This window comes from Neomonachus schauinslandi, chromosome 5 (assembly GCF_002201575.2).
Source record: "Neomonachus schauinslandi chromosome 5, ASM220157v2, whole genome shotgun sequence".
NCBI lineage: Eukaryota > Metazoa > Chordata > Mammalia > Carnivora > Phocidae > Neomonachus > Neomonachus schauinslandi.
This window is the reverse complement of record NC_058407.1, coordinates 56581930-56602697: the sequence shown is the minus strand read 5'-3', so window position 1 is coordinate 56602697 and position 20768 is coordinate 56581930.

Genomic DNA, 20768 nt, shown 5'->3' with positions numbered 1-20768 from the left:
CTGAAAAGGATAAAGACAGTTTTAAAGGAGAAGAATTTTTGTACCTTATTGAAGTTACACTGGTATAAATTCAAAATAGAGTGTTAAAACTTTATGATGTTAAATGTAATCCCCATGGTAACCACAGGAAAATAGCTATAGAATATACACAAAAGGACATGAAAAAGGAATTTAAATGTTCACTATAAAAAATCAAGTACATGGGCGCCTGGGTGGCTCAGTTGGTTAAGCGACTGCCTTCGGCTCAGGTCATGATCCTGGAGTCCCGGGATCGAGTCCCGCATCAGGCTCCCTGCTCGGCAAGCAGTCTGCTTCTCCCTCTGACCCTCCTCCCTCTTGTGCTCTCTGTCTCTCATTCTTTCTCTCGCAAATAAATAAATAAAATCTTAAAAAAAAAAAATCAAGTACACACAAAAGAAGAGAGTAGTGCTGTACACGGGAGACAAAAAAGGTGTAAGGTATGTAGAAAAATACATAGCAAGATGCCTGAGGTAAATTTCCTCTTATCAGTGATTATGTTATTATTTTAACAGATTTTATTTATTTATTTATTTATTTATTTATTTATTTATTTATTTATTTATTTTAGAGCTAGAGAGCATGAGCAGGGGGAGCAGCAGAGGGAGAGGGAGAGAGAGAATCTCAAACAGACTCCATGCTGAGCATGGAGCTTGAGGCAGGGCCCAATCCCATGACCCTGAGATCATGACCTGAGCTGAAATCAAGAGTCGGATGCTCAACCGACTGAGCCACCTAGGCGCCCCTCAGTTATTATTTTAAATGTAAATGGATTAAACTCTCCAATCAAAAGGTTGGCAAGAGATTGGGAGAATGGACTAAAAAAAAAAAATGACCCTACTATAAAATGTCTACAAAAGACTCAGTTAAGATGCAAACACAAATAGATTAAAAGTAAAACAATGGAGAAGGATATTCTGTGCAAATACTAACCAAAAGAGAGCAGGGTTGGCTATCCTAACATCAGGCAAGATAGATTTTAAATCAGAAAAGTTTACAAGAGACAGAGAAGGATATTGTATATTAATAAAAGCTTCAATAGAGCAAGAAGATATAACATTTACACACCTAATAACAGACTACCAAAGTAGGTGAAGCAAAAGGAACAGAATTGAGGAGAGAAATAGACAGTTCTACAATAATAGCTGGAAACTTCACTACCCCACTCTCAATAATGGATAGAACAACCAGACAGAAGATAGCCAAGTAAACAGAAGACTTGAACCACAAAACAAACCAACTGGATCTAACAGATATACACAGAACACTCTAACCAATAAAAGCATGCACGTTTTTCTCAAGTGACATGGGATATTTTCCAAGGTAGACTATATGTTAGGCTACAAACTGATATATCAATATATTTAAAAAGATATTATACAAAGTATCTTCTCTGACCACAAAGGGATGAAAGTAGAAATTGATAACAGAAGGACAATTGAAAATTTACAAATTTCTGGAAATTAAAGAACACACACAACCAATGGATCAAAGAAGAAATCACAGGGAAATTAGAAAATACTTAAGGCAAATGAAAACAAAAACATAAAGTACCAAAAATTATAGGGCACAGCAAAAGCAGTGCTAAACGAAAAATTTAGAGCTATAAATACTTATGTTAAAAAACAGGAAAATCTCAAGTCAGCAACCTAACTTTACAACGGAAGGAACCAGACAAAGAGGAACAAACTAAACCCAAAGCTAGCAGAAGGAAGGAAATCATAAACATTAGAACAGAGACCAGTGAAATAGAGAATAGAAAAATAATAAAACCAAAAGATCAACAAAACTGACAAACCTTTAGCTAGATGGACTAAGAAAAAAAGGGAGACTTCAAAGTACTGAAATCAGAAAGCGGGAACATTACTACCAAACTACAAGAATAAAAAGGATTATGAGAGTACTGTGGACAAATGTACACATACATATTGGATCACCTCGATGAAATGGACAAATTCCTGGAAATGCAGCACCAAACCAGAAAGAATAGAAAATCTGATTAGACCTAAAACTAGTAGGGAGATTGAATCCATAATAAAAAATCTTCAGGGGGAGATAGTCCAAGATGGCGGAGGAGTAGGAGACCTTAGTTTCGTGTGGTGCCAGGAATTCAGCTAGATAGCCATCAAATCATTCTGAACACCCGTGAACTCAACCAGAGCACTAAGAAAAGAAGAGCTGCAACTCTACAGATAGAAAAGCGACCATTTCCTGCAAGGTAGGAGGTGCAGAGAAGGGAATCTGAGGTGGTATGTGGGAAGAAACCGCAGGGAGAGGGAGTCTCCGTCAGCCAGCCACCGGCAAGTGGTACAGCAGCGGAGTAAAAAATCAGAACTTTTAGACGTCTGCACTGGTGAGGGACGTCCCTGCCTGAAAGGTGCTCAGGTGGGGAAGTGAGGTGGAATCCTAGGTGGGACAGTGTGGTGTCAGGATCCCCAGGGTCACAGAAAACCGGGGTGCCTGAGTGCGGCAGAGCTCCCAGGCATTGGAGTGGGGAAGCCGGCTGCTATCAGGGAGCCTGGGAGTGGGCTCTCAGCTCGGGGTTGCCGTATACCTCGAACCGCAGCATGGTCGGGTGACTGCTCTCTGGGCAGGGGCCCAGCAAGCGGCAGAGCCTTAGCGAGACCCCCCCACCCTCCCCCAGGAGGAGAGGCGCAGGAGCGTGCAGCAGGAGTCTGCTGGGTTTGGAGACTCCACACAGGGTCAGGTGCCAGAGATAGAAACACTCGGTCACAGGCTGGGTGAGCACGGAGTGCTGCGGGAGACTGGAGATGGGAGTGACTGACTGCTTTTCTCTGGGGGCGCACTGAGGAGTGGGAGGCAGAGCTTTCGGCTCTGGGCCTGGAGATTGGGAGGCCGCCATTCACTCTCATTCTCCAAAGCTGTATGGAAAGCTTACGGGGAACAAAAGCTCCTGAGAGCAAACCTGAGCAGATGGACGGGGCAAGGGGGGTGCAGGTCCCCCAGGGGCAAAGATACCTGAGAATCAGTGCAACAGGCCCCTCCCTCAGAAGGTCAGCAAGAACATCTGGCTAAGACCAAGTTTACTGATCACACAGAACTGCAAAACTCCAGTGCTAGTGGAAAATAGTATATAGAATTCATGTTTTTTTCCCACAATTCTTTAGTCTTTCAATTTTAATATTTTTTCTCTTTTCTTTTTTCAATTTTTTATTTTATCAACTCTTTTTAAAAAATCTTTTAATTTTCATTTTTACACTTACATTCTGTCCTTTCATTGTATTTAATTTTATTTTTGTACATATATAAGTTTCACTTTCTCTACAATTTTGGGATCTAGTTTTCTAACAAACAGACCAAAATACACACAGGATCCAATGTATTGCTCTGTTCTGTTCACCTGTCTGATTATATTCTCTCTCTTTTTTAAATTTTAATTTAATTTAATTTCTTTTTTTTGGTTTCAAGTCTCATCTAATTTGTTTAGTGTATATTTCTCTAGGCTCATTGTTGCCATTTTAGTATTTTGTTCTCTCGTTCCACAATAGCCAAACTATGGAAAGAGCCCAGATGTGCATTAACAGATGAATGGTTAAAGAAGATGTAGTATTTATATTCAATGGAATACTACTCAGCCATCAAAAAATGAAATCTTGCCATTTGCAATGACGTAGATGGAACTAGAGGGTATTATGCTAAGTGAAATAAGTCAGTCAGAGAAAGACAATTATCACATGATCTCACTCATATGTGGAACTTAAGAAACAAAACAGAGGATCATAGGGGAAGAGAGGAAAAAATAAAACAAGAAGAAATCAGAGAGGGAGAGAAACCCTGAGAGACTTTTAATCATAGGAATCAAACAGGGTTGCTGGAGCAGAGGGGGTGGGGGGATGGGGTAACTGGGTGATGGACATTAAGGAGGGCATGTGATTTAATGAGCACTGGGTATTCTATAAGACTGATGAGTCACTGACCTCTACCTCTGGAACTAATAATACATTATATGTTAATTAATTGAATTTAAATACAAAAATACAAGTGAAAAAAATAAAAAAATGAAATGTTTTAGTAAACATCCAATATATTTATACATATACATAAATTATACATATGTAGCACTATGCAGACGTATTATGTAGATTATAAAATATGCACGAAACTATGAAGCTTGTGGTAATAATGACATAGTCTTTGACAATTTTGAATTTTTTGCAGATTATAAGTCAGGTCTGATTAGATCCCTGTTTTATGTCATAATGGAGCTAATTTAAGTGGAACAGAAGACATCTGAGTCTTGATGTTCTCTTGATCACTTCAAGAAATTCACACATTACAGTGAACTTCCACTCTTTATTCAAGCCTTGCATACTGCACATTTCACACACAAACAGTACGATTGTTCTCCCAAGTAAATATTAGAGGTCTAACTTCTTTCTTATTTATTAATATAAGACAAGTACAAATTGGAGACTTACTGTTTTATTTGTCCCCCATGGACCATTCTGGGCAGCCTGGGATATATGTGTCCTCACACCCCCCCAGGTTGGGTGGCTCTGGTTGCTGCAGGGAGAGATTGCAGAGTGTAGGCGGGAGACCACCACGGACACCAAACATGAGCTGCTTGTCTGTTGATAATTAGAGCAGAGATCAATTAAAACCAAGATAAACAATTACAGTCCAATTCAAATAATATATATTTCACTTCCGCCTCTTGTAAATTAGCAAAGCAAAATATTAAAAATAATAATCCTGGGCGCCTGGGTGGCTCAGATGGTTAAGCGTCTGCTTTTGGCTCAGGTCATGATCCCAGGGTCCTGGGATCGAGTCCCACATCGGGCTCCCGGCTCAGCGGGGAGCCTGCTTCTCCCTCTGACCCTCTCCCCTCTCATGCTGTTTCTCTCTCGCTCGCTCTCTAAAAAAATAAATAAAATCTTAAAAAAAAAAATAATCCTATTCCCCAAAGTTCTGGTATTACAAGTGTACATGGATTAGAATTATCTTGGAAAGAAAACTTTGTGACTCATTCTCTGGCCAATATTTTAGAAAGGACAAGACCCCTTAACTGGTGAGGACACAGTGAAAAGTCAGCTCCCAGAAGAGGGGCTTCACCAGAACCCGCCCGGCCACGCCAGCACCCTGATCTCCGACTTCCAGAATCCAGAACTGTGAGAAGTAAATGTCTGTTAGTTACAAGTGGTGTTTTGTTACAGGAGCTCAAATGGACTAGGACCAAGAACAAAGATAAACTGGAATATTTGACCCACGGTATCTGCCACAGTATTGCAGAAGATGCCCAAGGAGACTTGAATTAGCATCCCTCTCTCCGCCCAACCATTAGTCCTTCAAATGGATATGGCTGCTTCACTAAAGATGCTGAACTTCCCACATGTAGCAAGGAGCATCACACCCCTGCCTCACTTTTGCAGGTACCTTTATTGTACAAACTTACAAATTACTGTTTATACTTTGCATTAAGTACATGAAAGGTATTATATAAATTCGGAGGTTTGTTTCTTTTTTTTTTTTTTAAAGATTTTATTTATTTGACAGAGAGAGATACAGTGAGAGAGGGAACACAAGCAGGGGGAGTGGGAAAGGGAGAAGCAGGCTTCCTGCAGAGCAGGGAGCCCGATGTGGGGCTTGATCCCAGGACCCTGGGACCATGACCCAAGCCAAAGGCAGACGCTTAACGACTGAGCCACCAAGGCGCCCCAAAGAAGGTTTCTTTTCTTTCTTTCTTTTTTTTTTATTTATTTGCGAGAGAGAGAATGAGAGACAGAGAGCATGAGAGGGAGGAGGGTCAGAGGGAGAAGCAGACTCCCTGCTGAGCAGGGAGCCCGACGCGGGACTCGATCCCGGGACTCCAGGATCATGACCTGAGCCGAAGGCAGTCGCTTAACCTACTGAGCCACCCAGGCGCCCAGAAGGTTTCTTTCTTAATATCATGTGAAGTACTAAAATAGCTGTCTTGAAAGAAATGGTTATAAATAATCCAAAAAAAAAAAAAAAAAGATAGTTTTGGAGTGAAAAAAAAAATCTTCAGACAAAGGAAAGCCCTGGACCTGATGATTTCACCAGTGAATTCTGCAAGACATTTAAAGAAGAACTAATACCAGTTCTTCTCAAACTTTTCCAAAAAATTTAAGAGGAGAGTATACTCCCCAGCTTATTCTGAGGACTGAATTATCCTGATACCAAAGCCAGACAAAGACATTACAAGAAAAGAAAAATACAGACCAAAATTTCTTATGAACATTGATGAAAAAATCCTCAGAAAAATACAAACTGAATTCAGCAGCATATTAAAAGGAATACATACCATGACCAAATGGGATTTATTTCTGGAGTGCCAGGATAGTTCAGCATGTGAAAGTTGATCAATGTAATACACCACTTCAACAAAATAAAGGGAAAAAACGCACATGGTCATCTCAATTGAGGCAGAAAGAGCATTTGACAAAATTCAACATCCTTTCAGGATAAAACAAACTAGGAATAGAAGGAAACTACCTCAACATAATAAAAGCCATTATATGGAAAGCCCAAAGTGACCATCATACTCAATGGTGAAAGACTGACCACTCTTCCCTTGTCAGGAACAAGGCAAGGATGCTTACTTTTCCCACTTCTATTCACATATTACTGGAAGTCCTCACTAGAGCAATAGGCAAAAAAAAGAAATAAAAGGCATCCAAATTGGAAAGGAAGAAATAAAATTATCTTTGTTTGCAGATGATATGATTCTGAATGTAAAAAACTCTCAAGATTACACACACACACACTATTAGAGGTGATAAGCAAATTCATCAAAGTAGTAGGATATGAAGTCGACACAAACAAATCAGGTGCATTTCTATACACTAAGAGTGAGCAATCTGAAAAGGAAATTAAAAAATAATTCCATTTACAATAGTATCAAAAAGAATAAAATACTCAGGAATTGACTTACCTAAGTGGGTAGAAGACTTACACAATGAAAACAACAAATCACTTCTGAAGGATACTAAAGAAGACATAACTAAATGGAAACACATCCCAGGCTCATGGGCTGGGAGAACTTAATACTGTGAAGATGTCAATAGTACCCAAAGCGATCTACAGCTTCAGTGTAATGTCTAAAAAAATCCCAATGACTGTTTTTGCAAGAAGTAGAAAAACCCATCTTAAAATTCATATGGAATCTCAAGGGAACCTGAATAGCCAAATCAATCTTGGAAAGAACAAACAAACCAAACTGAGGTCTTACAGACTAATGGGATAGAATAAGGGCCCCAGAAATAAACTCATATATATGCTCAAATGATTTTTGACAAGGGTGCCAATGGGGGAAAAGACGACCTTTTGGTGCTGAGAAAACTAGATATCCATATGCAAACTAATGATTGGACCTTTACCTAACACTATATACAAAAAATTAACTCAAACTGAATCAAACTAGGTTAAAGACATAGGAAGTAAAATCCGTAAAATGTTTCTAATTGCTAAATAAGACTTCATTCAAAATCAAAGACTTTTGCTCACTGAAAAATATTAAGACAATGAATAGGCAAACATCAGACTGGAAGAAAATATTCATTTGTCTGACAAGGGACTCTCATGTGAAAATATAAAGACTTTTTATAACTCAATAATAAAAAGACAACCAAATAAAAAAAGTAGACAAAAAATTTGAACAGACACTTTACAAAGGAAGATACATAATTGGCCAAAAAATTTGTGAAAAATGCCTAATATCATCAGTCATCCAAAAAAAAAAAAAAAAAGGAAATTAAAACCACAGTGAAGAACCACTATACACCCTCTAGAAAAGCAAAAATTTAATGGGCTGCTGAAAATATTTGTTAAGATATGAAGCAAACAGAACTCTCATGTACCCCTGGTAGGAATGTAAAATAGTACAATCACTTTGGAAAAAGGTTTGGCAGATTTATATAAAGTTAAACATCCACCTATTCCATGCTAAGTATTTTATTTAAGAGAAATGAAAACAAATCCACAAAAACATTGGCACAAGAACGTTAGCAGCCTTATTTAAAATACCTAAAAAAAGGAAACAACTCTCTCTCAACAAGAGAATGAATAAACAAATTGTGGTATATTCACACCATTGTACTTCTCAGCAATAGAAAAGAATGCATTACTGATACATGTAATAAGATGAATGGAGCTCACAGACATTTTGCTAATTAAAAGAAGCATAAGATACAAAATAGTACATATTTGATGATTCTCTGTGCATGAAATTATAGAACGAGCAAAAACTAATATATTTTTGAAAAAAAAATCGGAATAGTGGTTGCCTGCAGGGTTGGGGAGAGGACAAAGAATTGATGGGAAGACAGAAGTAATTTTCTGGGGTGGTGGAAACATTCTATATTTTCATTTTGATGTGGGCTATATAGATATACCATTGTCAAAGTCATACAGTTAATATTTGGGCAGATGGAGAGTCGGCGGAGGTACAGATTAAGCAAAATGGCAGAATGTTGGTAATTAAACCTGAACGATGGGTCCAAGGATATTCATTATACTATTCTGTGTACTTAGTAACTTTTTAAATTTTTCCACAATAAAGTCTTTTATTTTTTAAGGGGGAAATGAGTTAACGATTAGTATGCACTGAATTCTAAACACAATAACCTTTCTTTTTAAAAAAAATTATGTGAGAACTGGTATAACCACAGTTTTTGCTAAGCAGAAAACTGAATGCTAAACAATTAGGAAGCCATTGTTTTGTTCATTTCTGCCCTTGGGAGAGAGAAGGAAGGGCAGACTGAAGAATGAAACAGGATAATCTTGGTCTGCAGCAGTCAGACCATGCTATTTCAACTATTCAACCTCCCCTTCTCAAGGGGATAGAGATATCCAGCCAACATATTGCCAATCCGAGTTATTTTTTAATTAAACTCACTTCAGAGCAATACCCTGAGTGTATAATTAATTAAATGTTAATTTATGTTGATGATAATGTTGCACTTGAATTTTTAAACTTTTTTTCTGAATTTAAAATATTTGAGAAGCAAGAGCCAAGCATTCTGCTAATAACCTGTATTTTTCTTTCTTCTTTCTCTTCCCTGCCGATTTCTACTTCTAACTTTTACAGCATGAGTATTAGAATCCCCAAGAGCAGAATTTATTTCTACAGAAATCACCAAGTAGAATATCTGGGATTTTATAAGGACAATAGTGTTCATTCAACGGTACCAATGCTAAGTTAAAAGGAAAAAAAAAAAAAAATCATGCAACATCTTAAGTGGCCAGTGGCAGCTTCTCTGAGTGCTAACTGCATTCATATTGCCTCACATCCAAGGTGGTAAAATAAGAGGGAAAAAGATCATACTGAGCCAAGAAAACTCTCCTGCTATAATGCTTCTTTTTCTGGAAATTAATAAGTCACAGAGCCCTAGTGCAAAGGCCAAAGCCATAGATAGGCACCCTCCATATCTGGATCTGTAAGGTCAAAGCCAGACATGTCTGGAGGGGCCAGGCAGGCTGCTGGAGTGGCCACTTCTCAGTAGGAGGCTCTGAGGAGCCTCAGAAGAGTCCAGGGGCTGGACTCAGGGCTCATGGAGGGACCACAGCTGCCCCTCATTCTGTAACAACTGCATGAAGAAGAGAATCGATCTGAGGGGAAAAATAAACATCACATTCTTTCAGTAAACTTTTATCAAGCATTCACTGTTTATGAGGTACTAATTTAGACAGCAGGGTCACTGAAGTGACCAACATGGATTGGACTTTTATCATTGTGGGGAACAGCTATACCAAAAAGGAGAAAAATATGGGGTAATTGGGGATATGTAATATGGCACCCAGCTTAGAGAAAGTGACATGGCACCCGGCTTAGAGAAAGGCTGAAATGTGAGGAGGAGGGGGTAGGAAGTCAAGGGGGTGGGGAAGGAGACTTCCAGACAAGAGGAGACCCTTTGTGTGAAGGCTTTAGAATGGAGCAGGGGCAATGGGAGAAGGTCTACAGAAAGGGATAATGTTGAACAACGTACCTGGTCCCCAAGGAAACTTGCACCCAGTTCCCAGGGAGAGAGAAGCTATGTGACCTGAGTGCCAAATCAAAAAGGTAAACAGTGGGAAAGAATGAAATATCCTTAAATGGTCTGGGGAAAACTGGAGACATCTGAAAAAAATTGAGTTAAATCCCTATATCATTCCTACACCAAAACAAATCCCAGAGATATCAAAGATGTTAATAGAAAAGAAAGCCATAAAAATACCAGGACATGGGAGAATTTTTTATCATCTTAGACTAGGAAAGCCTAAAGCAACACAAAAATCATGAAACCATAAAAAATGATATTGGTATCCTTAATGGCATTTTTAAAATCTTCAAAAAAAAAAGCTAAATAAAAGATAACATTTTCAACAATATATCGTGAAAGATTCACTGTCATTCATAATAAAATGATTTTTTTATATTTATATAAAAAACCAACTCAACATAAAAATGAGCAAATGACATGAATAGAAAATACAAATGGGTGCCTCTTAAAACATAAGCCTTATGTGATCTTACTCATAATAAGAGATGTGTAAACCATGAAACTATGTTTTCACTTATGAGATTTACAAGAGTCAAAAATATGATGTACATCGAACTATAAAGAAACTATCAAAGTAAAAAGGCAACCTGAGTGAGAGGAAAAAAATATATATATGGGGTTAACATTCAAAATGTATAACGAACTCATACAACTCAACAACAAAAAACCCACAAACAATCAGATTAAAAATTAAAAAATGGGCAGATTTGGATAGATATTTTTCCAAAGAAGACATATAGATGGCCAATAGGAACTTGAAAAGATGCTTGATATCACTCATCAGGGAAAAGCAAATCAAAACTAAATGAGTTGTCCACCTCATACCTGTGAGAATGGCTATTAACAAAAAAGCAAGAAATAACAAGTGTTAGGAGGTGGAGAACAGGGAAGCCTTGTGCACTGGTGGTGGGAATGTAATTGGTGTATTTTGGGAACACACACACACACACACACACACACATATGAATATTACTCAGCCATAAAAAAGAAGGAAATCTTGCCATTTGCGACAACATAGGTGCACCTTGAGGGCATTATGCTAAGTGAAATAAATCAGACCAACAAAGACAAATACCATGTGGTCTCACTTATAGGTGGATTCTAAAAAAACCAAAAAACCCTATTCACTTATTGTTATTCTTCATAGCTTTTTCCAAACTGTTATATCAAATAACCAATGAGTCTTTGTTCTAAATTTGAACAAATAGTTGCAGTGTCAACCTGGATGTTGTTAAATATATGACAGATTTATTTCCATCGAATTAGTTTCACTTTTCAAGCCATAGTTCCAGGCACATCTTTTTTTTTTTTTTTTTTAAGATTTTATTTATTTATTTGAGAGAGAGAGAGAACGCACGCGCGAGAGAGCGCAAGTGGGGGGAGGGTCACAGGGAGAGGGAGAAGCAGAGTCCCCGCTGAGCAGGGAGCCCACCCAGGCTCAGGGCTTGCTTGACACCAGGACCCCAGGATCAAGACCTGACATGCCAAGGCAGAAGCTTAACGGACTGAGCCACCCAGGTGCCCCTCCTTTCTTTGTCTACCCTAAAGTTGCCATTTAAATTGGATTCTCTCTCAGCAGTCTTAGTGCTGGCTCAAGTTACGTGTGATAGTGAGGAGTCCCAAACACCCATTTCCTGCAGTGCATATACTGTATCTGTCTTGTTTGTTCTTACTGTACCACCATACACACAGAATTCCGCATCTTAACCATTTTGAAGTGTACGGTTCAGTGGTATTCAGTACTTTCGTACTGTTGTGCCAACAACACCACCCTCCATCTCCAGAACTATTTTCATCCTGCGGAATGGAAACCTGACACTCATTAAACAATAACTCCCCAATCTCCATTCCCCGACCACCCCCAGCAACCAACATTCTACTTCCTGTCTCTATAATGTTGACTACTGTAAGTGCCTCGGAAGTTCCATGTGAGGATTAGATTAGTTTCCCTGTGACAGACCTGGCAGAGAGCCTGGCACATCTTTACTCGCTGTTATAATCTAGCTGTCACTGTCCAGTAGAACTCTCTGTGGTGATGGATATGTGCTTTCTCTGGACCACCCGATGTGGTGTACACTAGACATATGCGGTTGAGTATTGAAACGTGGCTAGTGTGACTGAGGAAGTTCAAATTTTATTTAATTTTAATTACGTTTCTTAGCCACCTGTAACTAGCAGCTCCCCTATTGAACAACATGGATCTAGACCTTGGAGGAGAAGCCAGGCCTGGAATTACAGCTGGAGTTATTGCCTTATGGGTGAGAGTTGAAGCCATAAAGAGAGGGGGGATAAGTAAATGGGAAGGGAAGAGGGCAGCGGATTAGAAATTGGGGAATACCAGCATTGAAAGTTTTGTCAGAGAAAGAAGAGATGGAGAAAATGTGGTCAGAGAGACTGGAAGCAGCGGTGTCCTGTAAGAAAAGCTGAAGAGAGTTCCAAGAGGGGGAGTGGTCACCTGTGTTACGTAATCATCGACTGAGTCATTAAACCGAGAACTGAAAATATCGTTGACCATACCTGTGTGTTCCAAGTCGGCCTTGCACCTTTGACGGTGGTGGGATGGGGAGCTTGACCATCTGGTGGAACTGAGGCACCACTTGGAGCTTCTCTGCCTTCTCTGGTGAACACATGCAAAAGGCCTTGGAGAGGCATTAGCTTCAATTGCTTTATGAGTGCTGGAGGAATAAATATTCTAATACCGATTCTCATGACTAATTCAGCAGAGATTTTATTTTATTTTATTTTAAGATTTTATTTATTTGTGAGAGAGACAATGAGAGACAGAGAGCATGAGAGGGAGGAGGGTCAGAGGGAGAAGCAGACTCCCTGCTGAGCAGGGAGCCCGACGCGGGACTCGATCCCGGGACTCCAGGATCATGACCTGAGCCGAAGGCAGTCGCTTAACCAACTGAGCCACCCAGGCGCCCTCAGCAGAGATTTTAAAGACAACACTCTCTGCGCTGCTTTCTGCAACATATCCCTACAGAACGTTATTAGAAGGCATTGGAAGATTATGGTGGCTGTTTCCATATTAAAATATTAATGTATGAGTCAAATGGATGGTTTTTGACCTGTAGGATCAAATAGTTTCATTTAATTGTATCAACCAAATTGATTTTAAACCAGCAGAATTATTTGCAGTGCTTAAGAAGTCATTATGCTCCATCCAAGCGAGATAAATGGGTCACCTTGGGATTTGCAGCTGGAGTTTTCCTTTATGACAATACATTGGGAACCAAGTCATTTGTCCTAAAGAGACTCTCAGCAAAGGTTCACCCAACCTGTCTTGATTAATTTTTCAAAAGCTCATGAGGAGATTTACCAATTACACTTTCAAGGCTTGATTTGATCAGCTTCACATGGTTGCACAATCTGCATATTGCTGCTTTCAGCTCCGACAGACTAAAATGTTTAAAAAAGGTCCTAGGGAAATGAACTTTGAACTAAATTCTAATATGATCTAAGCGTGTATGCTTTAAATTATGGCATATTTGAGATGCTGCATATAAAATGATCTAATACAAATCTCGTACTGTTTTTTGAAAAAGTAGCCAGGGAGCAAATATTAACTCCTTTTGGCCTATGAAGGACATTGTGACAGAAAACAGTAAGATAATGGGAGAGGAGACAGTAACCCATTGCAGAACTATTAAGTTTTTCTTTTTTCTTTTTTCTTTTCTTTTTAATTTTTAATTTAATTTATTTGAGAGAGAGAGCAAGAGCGAGGGAGAGCACACAAGCTAGGGGAGGGGCAGAGGCAGAGGGAGAAGCAGACTCAACTCCATCCCAGGACCCTGGGATCATGACCTGAGCTTAAGGCAGATGCTTAACCGACTGAGCCACGCAGGCGCCCCAAGGTAAGTTTTTCTTTCACTGTCCCTCCCCTCCTTCGTTTCTATGGCAGTTTTCATTATAGCAATGTGGTTGTAAGTGATCTGCATTTTCAGTTCACACAGACCTATGACTCTATATTGAAACAAATTGCTTTTTCTTTTCTGGCCTCTCGTAAAATCTTGCTCCTCAAAGTGTGGTCCTTTGCCTGAAAGTAACTGCATCAACTGGAATCTGGTTAGAAATGCCCAGATTTTACTAAATTAATCTGTATTGATTCACCTGCACATCAAAAGCAAGAAGTATTCCCTGAAGGGACTGGATGGCCTCAGGACAGTGTTTGGCCACCCCAGCTGCATATTCAAATTGCCTAGGCTGCCTTTAAGCCTCTCGGTTCCTTGGGATTCCAACCTTAGGGATTCTGATTTAATTGGCCTGCAGGTGGAGCCTGGGGATCCTTGAGTTTTAAAACTTCCACAGGCGACTCTATACTATGTAGGCTTGAGATTCACTGCCTTAAAAGCAGGATGCGTCCAGGTGCCCTTATTTTCAAATTTACCATTCTAGGGCGCCTGGGTGGCTCAGTCGTTAAGCGTCTGCCTTCTGCTCAAATTTACCATTCTAAAAACAAAACAAAACAAAACAAAATTTAATATATTTCATATAATATCTTTGTTGCTGCATAAAGGAAGCCTAGGAACTCAGGATTTCTCTCATTCAATCCATTCATTAATTGAATAACTTTTTTTTTTTAAAGAAAAAGATGTATTTTTAATCTCATGCCTAGCTGACCCAGCTAATTCAATCTTGCTTTAAGTTTTGATATATTAAGACCTATTCGATGTCTCCCAAAATGTGAGGGAAGAAATAGAAAACAGAGAAAGAAATGTTCTTGCTTTTATTTATTATTTTGGTAGGGCAAACACTGACTATCACAAGAGAAAAAATTTCCATTATGAAATTCAGAGTACATGTGAAAATAGGTAAGTTTGCCAGATAAAATACAGGAAACCCGGTTAAATTTGAATTTCAGATTAACAGTGAATGCTTTTTTACTCAATAACTCGGTAATTTTTTTTGTATAAGTATTTAGTATGAGTATATCCCATGCAAGTGCATGGTACATACTTTTATTTGCTAAATCTGGCAACTCTAACAATAGGCCATGTAAAATGAGGAGTAAATGATATCTATAATTAGTAAAAATTGGAACCTATATTCTCTGCTAGCAGGATGCTTATGCAAAATGCCTTTATCGAATATTTTACAATTCAAAGAGCAATAACATGCTTCCTATTATAGCTCAATAGGAAATTTCTTTTTTTGACCAGAACACCTCTTTGAGGTGAGGATTGAAACACAATTCTGTGCATTCTGATGACCATTCAACTGATAATTTTTACTAATTTATTTGTAAAAAATGGAACCAAAGCGTAACACTGCATGTTCTTAGAAGAAGACAAAAGCAAAACAAGGGAAAAGAAAGGCAGTATTGTACAATCTGAGCTGTTGGAAAATCTGGCCAGCAGAGGGTGCGAATGTATCACTGATGAATTTTGAGTAACAAAAGCCTCCTTTTTGCCATGCTTTGTGCAACTTAGATTTTATTGAAATATTTGTTACAGTCGACCTTACCATGCAGTGTTGCTAAAGCAGATCAGAAACTGAACACAGTTCTAGTGCTGTTCGGCACTCTCATTGCCATAAATGATCTATTTTTTTTTGCCCAAGATCCTTGGCTAAGAAGTGTACTTTTTAGCCCATTTTGGCAATTGGAAGCACTGTGCTTCTGGTTTAGGCTTAAATGCTTGGGTCTCTGCAAGTATGTGTGTGACTGTGGGAGGGATCAGAGGTCTAATTAGCAAAGGCATTGGCTGGTGGAGTTTTGCCAAGTGAAGGAAGTAAAAACCCCATGGGTGGGAGACGGCTGTGGCTGGCCTGACTTGACTCCTAAATCAGAGAATGGAGTGTCATGTGCCATAGTTTTGTCCTCAAAGGTGTGTATAGGTCTAGTTAAGTTCAGGACAATTTTATTTTCGCCGCACTACTGCTATGTGGACAGAGAAGGAGCATTCATTGTGGGCCTGCTTTGTGCAAGGCTTGGCAACTTATATGTTTGATTTCACTTCAGTCTCATGACAATCCCTGTGAGGTAGGTGTTATTTTCATCTGTTTACAGATAAAAACAAAACAAAAACACTGTGGGAAAGGACGTGTTTCCATGGACACTGTTCTTGCAAACAGTGTATTGCTTTAACATTTGTCTAATGCAGTGGTTCCCAAACTTCCTTCTGAAAGACACTGGTGCCCTTCAAGGTTTCTTAAGTTTTCCTTATGAAACAACTTTTGCGAAATGTTGCAAACCTTAATCGTCTTTTAGAGTTTCACAACACACGAAAATGTTCTAAAGCTTCTTAAGAAATTCTGTGGCAGTGAAACATTTAACTTTGTACAACTCAGGTTTCTTAATCTTGATTGGCTAATGAGCCTTCTCTCCCTCCATCTTTAATAGAACACCCTCAATATTGCAAGACATGCTGTACCTTTTGTGGAAATGTTTTGAGAAACATGGGTCTGATGACTACATATAAGGAATATATTTCATAGTAGGAATTAAGGAAATTGGTTCATTTTCATCATCATCATCCCAAAACATATTCAGCATCTTCTGTCTGTAGGGCATTGGGTAGGACCCAGAGGTATGACACAGGCCTTATTGTAGAAGACTTTACAATTCAGATGAGGAGGTAAAAATGCTGTTAGTTAGGCTGGGAATGTAACTTTAATTCCTGTGATCTCATTCCTCCAATTTTTAGGGTAGGGTGATGTTAGCGGATAACAGAGTTTCCAACGATTTCTTAATGTGGCATTCTGTTTTGTTCCCCTAGTGAACAATTACATTTTTCTCCCATTAATTTAGTATGGCTCAGATGCTTGGAGGATGAGAAATTTCAACATTTGATTATGAATAAATCCTTGATAGAAGTCATTAAGAATCATACATCTTTGACACACCCTGGGAAAAAAGATGTTCTCCTTTTCACATGCAAGTGCACACACATACACACACACTCAATTTCATCTCATCAGTGCATCATATCTTCATGTCATTTGTTAGATGAACAAAAGCAAAGGAAGGATGCGGATATCTATATCAGGGGATTGGTCAAAGGATTTGGAGTTTGAAGAATGAAGAATTGCAGGTGTTTTTCAGTTTCAATGGCTGGGAAGTTCTCACTAAGCCAGAGTAATCTGTAGGCTTTCTTCTCTAGAGATGTGGTTATTTCACCTGATTCTGGCACCCTTTCTCTAAGAATCTTTTAAAGCCTTATCAAGCAATGTAGCAGGCTACCAACAGGGAAAATGAAATTAATTCATAGTTGCACCACTAATAGAGGAGCTGGAAATGAAATATTCAGTTGTGATTAGATATGCAAAAGGAAATGTGAAAATAATGAAATATAATCCAGATAATTCCATCTTGAAATATATTTTTCCGAGGCATTCAGATGCCTGTAACAAAAAATAGGTTTTTCCTCCTGAGTCACTTTTTGTAAGCCAGTCCCCCGACTTCACCCTGTGTGTCCCTTCGAAGTAGGACTCTGCATGGAAAGGCCCTGGGCACACAAACTGCTTTGGGAAGTATCACGATCTATGACCTCTGACTATCATGACCTCCATCTAACCAAATTTAGCTTCTTGGAGAGAATAAACAAGAGGTTTTATCTTTGCTTCTACATATCTTAGTGGCCTTCTCATCCTAATAAACCAGCAGGCCTTATTCATTCAGGTCACAAATAACCGAGCAGGGTAGAAATAATAGGATACTGGTGGCAAATTGTGTTTTTCCATATCATGACTGTAAATAAGTTACCTAAGACAACTTTTCAGAAGCCAATTTCAGTACAACGGTTTAAACCAAAATCCAATGAAAGGAAGTCATTTTTTCACATAATGCCGTCATGATTAAGAATGATTATTTTCTCTTTATATTGATAATACCTAATCTTATCCTCCTTATGAGATTTACTTTAATATTGAAAAACAGTGGACATTTTAGGACACGTGCTTGCAATGGAACTATGAACTCACTAGGAATTGCAGAGAATGTCCACATGGGTGTTTTTCACATGAAATTGGAAGTGGCTCATGACATCACTCTGGATAGTTTCCTAGGGGAAGAAGACACATATCTGACAATACAAATAGGATAATTCATGTCTTGATCTAAATTGTCACCATTTTCAGGCTTTCTGCCTTGATATCTCTTTGTTTCATATAAGAACACTGTGCCAGAAAGAAACAGATCAGTTCATCATTTAAACATTAAAATTTCCTACATTAAGAAATTGAGGATGCAAAACAAAAGGAATTGAATCTGAGAGTTATTAGCTACAATCTCTTACAGCGCCATTAGTAAGTCAATTGTGCAATTCAGGACTCTGTAATCACTTGTCTATGACAAGTTTTTAACACCTGTAACTCTAGTTGTGGGATAAAATCATCATTAGAGTCAGTTGAATAAAAACCAATACTTGTATTTGTTTCTTCAACAAATATTTATTGAGCACCTATTTTGTGCTAGACATCATTCTGGGCACTGGGATATGGTGAACATGATGGACGAAGTCCTAGCTCTCTTAGAGCTTACTTTTCCGTGGGAATAAAGACAATAAACAAATTTACATAGAGTCTATAAAGAAGATAAAATACGTAATGTGGTTGAGAGTGAGGGGTGTGGGTAAGAAAAGGCTTCTCTGAGGGAGTGTTATTTAATAAGATGGAGTCAGTTATAAGAAGCTAAGGGAGAAAAGCATCCCAAACACTGGAAATAGCAAGTGCAAAGGCCCTGAGGCAGCAGCAAACTTGGCATGTTCAAGGCACTGGAAGGAGCTCTTATTTATTTTTTTTTAATTTAAATTCTTAAATTTAAATTAAAAAATTTATTTATTTATTTGACAAATTGAGAGAGACAGCGAGAGAGGGAACACAAGCAGGGGGAGTGGGAGAGGGAGAAGCAGGCTCTCCACTGAGCAGGGTGCCCGACGTGGGGCTCGATCCCAGGACACTGGGATCATGACCTGAGCCAAAGGCAGATGCTTAACGACTGAACCACCCAGGTGTCCCTGGAAGGAGCCCTTATAGCTGGAGTGTAGTGTATAGGATGGGAGAATGGAAGATAAGGAAGGAGAGGCAGGCAGGAATGGGCTCTGTGGGATCTTGTAGGGCCCTGGTGAGGAGTTAGGGTTTTATTCTATGTGTAGTGAAGAAACTGTTGAAGAGTCAAAAGAAATTGTTTTAGTCACTGTGAGGAGAATGACTAGGAGCAAGAGTGGGAACAGGAAGACATTTTTGGCTATTTCAGGTAAGTCCAGGATCTTTGGACTAAAGTGGAAATAGTGGAAGTGCAGAGAAGTGGTTGATTCTAAAATATACTTTGAAGGGAGAAATAATAGAATATATTGATGGATTAGATGTGGGGATTGAAGGAGAGGTATTTGTCCTGAGCAATCTACTGAGGTGGGAAAGAAGAATAGGGGATGGAAATTTAGAGTTTGATTCAAAAGTGGTTAGTTTCCCATGTTTATTGGACATCAAAATCAGATCTGTCAGAGCTGAAGATATAATTATGGGATTTATTTGCATATGGATGGTATTTGAAGACCAGGGACTGGACTAGCTGACCTTAGGAGAGAGTGTAGATACAAGAGAAGATGGTCCAGAACTGCATCCTAATTTTCACAGCAATTCAGAGGTTGGGAAGAGAAGGAGGAGCCAGCAAAAGAGATGGAGAAAGAATAGCCAGCAAGGTAGGTGGAAAGCTGGAGAAATCTGGTGTTATGGAAACCAAAAGAAAAAAGTGTTTTAGGAAGGAAGTATATACCACTGCTGGGAGATACAGTAAGAGGACAACAGAGAAGAGAAATGGTCATTACATTTGTCTCTTAAAGGTTATGCATGACCTTGACCAGGATGACAGAGAGGGTGAGACTTGATTTTTTTCTTTAAAGAACTGATGATGTCATCACAGACACAAAACCAATTCTAAGCAGCACTCCATTCTATGGCTACATGTAACTTCTGAGTACCTGTGTTGCTGTGGAAACCCAGGTGGTCTGTGGAATATTACTATCTCTAGATTTAAGGGCCTCTGGAGGTCAGGTAGGCTAAACTTTCACCTTAGGCCTTCCTCAATGGGCAGACAGATGTCAACATTTGCATAAACATTTCTGGGGATGGAATTTCATCTTATAAGAGAGTCCATTCTGTGGTTGGATGGCTTTGGTTTCTGAGACCATGGAGGTTTATCATGCCAGGATGTTTTTAATGTATGTCTATACATTGCTATTTCTCCCTTTTCTCCTCCTACTGTGTGTGTGGGGCCTGGGGGGAGGTGGTGGGGAGTAGAAAGAGCATGGGCTTCTGAGTTAGATAGATAAAGGTTCATATCTTGGCTCTGGCACCTGGTAACTGTTCAGTTTTAGGCAAGCTAGTTTACTTTTTGGGCATCAGTCTCTTGATTAGTAAAATGGGGACAACACCACATATTTCATAGGGCTATTATGGGGGCAGAATGAGATGGTTTACGAAGTGCCTGGTAAAGAGCAAGTGCACAGCAGATGTTCATGACTCTCCCCTCACTTAGCTCCATGGTGAGACCAGCTCTTGGCTTGGCTGGGGGCTTCCTCTGGGGAAACTTTCTTGACATTCCCCTTTCCTTCTGATCACACTCAACCAAGTTTTCTTCATTTCCCTTAGTGTGTACCCTCACCATACCATTTAGCACATAACATTGTGATTGGTCACTTCATTTCTCTCTAACTAGGTTGTAAATCTTCAGAGACTGTGAAGTGTTTTCATTTTTAGGGAGGTTAAAATAACATAGTGATTAGGGGTGTG